The following is a 3,350-nucleotide window of genomic DNA, read 5'->3' as shown; positions in this document are numbered from 1 at the left end:
TTCGTTTGTTTTAAATGCAGAAGATCCCTGTGACAAATCCAAGACGGACGTTGGCTTAGTTGACAAACTGATCTGAACTTTAATAAAAAAAATTTTTAAACCACTTGTAATTTTTTTCAGCCCACCCCTTTAAGAATAGATGATTTCTTGTCAGCAAATTGGCACTTGCCTGTAAACTAGAAATTGGCATTTTCCAAGAGCCTTTGCCAGCGACTGAACAGCAACAAGGGCATTTGCCATCTGCCTCTGGAGCTTGAACCCTGTGCTACTGCAGCTGTTAGCCTTCAACACACCCTGAAGGAATTCAAGGTGGAATGAGGCCTCTGTGCTCCAGAGAATCTGGTGGAGCAGGTCTTTAGATAGATATTTTTAGGAACTGATTTCATGATCCCAATCCTTAACATCTCTTCAGATCTAGAAAATCACTGAATCCCATCTTGGTGACTTCAGCCTCTTGTGACTAGCAGAAAACTTTTTATAAAGTAATCACTTGATTGCATTGAACTCCCGTCTTCACCAAAATCATATATTGACCTTCACTGACTGCCTCTTTGGAGCAGTCTCTCAGAGCTAGCTGAGGTGCTGTCTCCCAGGCTGCTGTCCTCATTTTGCCCCAGATAAAACTTGCAACTCTCAAGTTGTACATCTTTTTAGTTGACACTTCTCATGTCTAAAGTTGTTTTTAGGCTCTCTGATCTCAACCTCAAAAATACAGCAAGGCTTTGTACCATTTGAGGAATATTTGTGGAGGTCTGCTGCCTGACTTCCCCTGGAATTCCACAGTGCTGACTTCTCCTGGAGTATGTCCTTACTTAACATAAGTCTGCCCAACTAGACTCCCCTTAATCCTTGTTTATTCCATAATCACGATCCAGGCAGAACCATGGGAGAAAATAGAAAAAGGTAACAAAAGGCTGTGATATGAGGGACATCAAACGCCACCACAGAAATCTCTCTTACACCAGTGTGAATGGCCTCTAAAAGATGACCAGTTCACTTCAGGCAGGAATTGCAAAGCAGTTGACTGCAAAGCCTGACCTCATTGATTGCTGGGTGGTCACTCCTCACACTGTCCTCCCCCCACGTCTGAAGTCAAATCCTAGGGCAAATTGTGTACCACCCTCTGGTCCTCTGGGTAATAAGCTCTTAAAATTAGAGAAATTTTAAAAGGAATGGGGAACTTCAGGTTTGGATATTCCCTTTTACAGCAGTTGCTGAAATGAAAATATTCTTAGGGACTGAATAGACATGACAACAAAGGGCAATGACTTCCCTGAATGGATTCTAGGCCTGAAAAACGTTGGAAAGGACTTTGGGAACTGAGTTGGGGAAATTTGAATGAGGACTGTATAGTAGACCAGGTTAGATCTCTTGGTGGTGATTGTGGTCTCGTGGTTCTATCGGAGAATGTGCTTATTCTTAGGAGATGTGTGCTAAAACGCTCAGGAGTGAAATGTCTTCTACCTTCACACAAGTGGTTCAATAAAATAAATACATAAAAAGAGAAATAGCAAAAGGAAAATGTAAATATTCTGAGAGAGGGGGTAGCAGTCTTTATTTGCCACTGGCAGATAGGCAGGCAGTCTGTTTCTTCCTGGAAAGGAGAATCTGCCGGCAGGGTATGGGGCACGACAGTCTGTCTGGTGAGCAGGCTGTGCAGGGAGAGATGCTGGTCATTCAAAACATTATAAAGAACAAACCCCAACACACAACCCCATTTTCATCCTACCTTTGATGTGGCGTTCAGCAAGGGAATCCTCCACAGACTTGAAGCAATCTGGGAAGAAAAGTTATAGGTTTTCCAGAATGTTGTGCTTTTTCTAAAGCATTTCATTCGGCTGCCCTGTGAAAACAAGCAAGCATTGTAAGAGCTCAGGGCTAGAGCCAACTTAGGCACTCCTGCTGATGGACTTTACTTCCTGAGGGGAGGAGGGGAGACTGGGATTTGACATTATACTAGGCCCTTTCCTCCACCCACCCTGACCCAGAAGATAGACTTGTACACCATGATCTCAAAAACAAGCACCAGAGTAAACCAAGTAGAAAATCCTTTGGATAACTATTGTTAAACTAGGAGGCCACCACACTGAGGTGGTACTAATGCCAAGCCAGCCTATGGAAACAAACCAGAAATTGAAACAGGGCTACAAAATAGAAACCTAAAGATGACCAGTCACAATCAGCCAGGAATTAAGCTGCTGCTACAGCTGCTAAGTCACTTCAGTCATGTCTGACTCTGTGTGACCCCATAGATGTCAGCCCACCAGGCTCTCCTGCCCCTGGGATTCTCCAGGCAAGAACACTGGAGTGGGTTGCCATTTCCTTCTCCAATACATGAAAGTGAAAAAGTAAAAGTGAAGTCGCTCAGTCGTGTCCGACTCTTAGCGACCCCATGGACTGAAGCCTACCAGGCTCCTCCATCCATGGGATTTTCCAGGCAAGAGTACTAGAGTGGGGTGCCATTGCCTTCTCCAGAATTAAGCTATGACCCATCAATAACTTCCTTACTTTGCTTCTGCTTTCTCTCTGTAAAAACCTCTCCCTGAGCTCCAGTCAGTGCACTCCTAACATCTAGTTTGTTACTGCCCAGTTTGAACCAATTTTTGTTCAAATAAATAGTTCTGGTATCAGAAGAGGGAGCAAAGGAAGGAGACCCTGAGGAGCCCAAGGTCGATACCAGTGAGCCCATTAGGCTCACTGCTTTCTCATTGCCTCTGGAGGTGGGGGTTGGCCCTTCGTCCATCCAAGCTCTGCAGCTTTTGCATTATGAACCATCAGACCTTATTTGAGCATTTCTTTTTCCAGATGGCATTCAGAAACTGGCTGGAGTTGCCCTGGGTCCAGGGTCGGGTTGGACTGAAATTGGGCTGGTCCTGTGTGAGGCCTCAGGTGAATAAAATTTTGTTTTAAGGGTGAACAAATAGGCTAAACTTACCAAAGATAATCTTGTATTACAGTGGCCACAGTGGAAAGCTTTTAACCTGGATAAGTTTATCCACTTATGAGGTGCTCTAGAGAAAAAGGGGTCTCAGCCAAGCACTTTAAGAGTAGAAGGAAAATTATTTTTTCTCCCCTACAATTTTGTTGCTGGAAGTGTACCCCTTCCAGGGCCCAAGAGTGGACTCTTGTCTAACACTTAGAAATTAATTGTCTAAGGAGACACACATGCTGACAAAGCAAGAGACTTTATTGGGAAGGAGCACTTGGGCAGAGAGCTGCAGGTTAAGGAAACCCAGGAGAGTTGCTTTGCCACATGGCTTACAGTCTCAGGTTTTATGGTGATGGGGTTAGTTCCTGGGTTGTCTCTGGCTAACACCTCTGACTCAAGATCCTTCCTGGTGGCACTCGAA

Source organism: Bos indicus, chromosome 3, assembly GCF_029378745.1.
Source record: "Bos indicus isolate NIAB-ARS_2022 breed Sahiwal x Tharparkar chromosome 3, NIAB-ARS_B.indTharparkar_mat_pri_1.0, whole genome shotgun sequence".
Classification (NCBI taxonomy): domain Eukaryota; kingdom Metazoa; phylum Chordata; class Mammalia; order Artiodactyla; family Bovidae; genus Bos; species Bos indicus.
The sequence above is the reverse complement of the archived record's forward strand: the minus strand, read 5'-3'. Positions refer to the sequence as shown.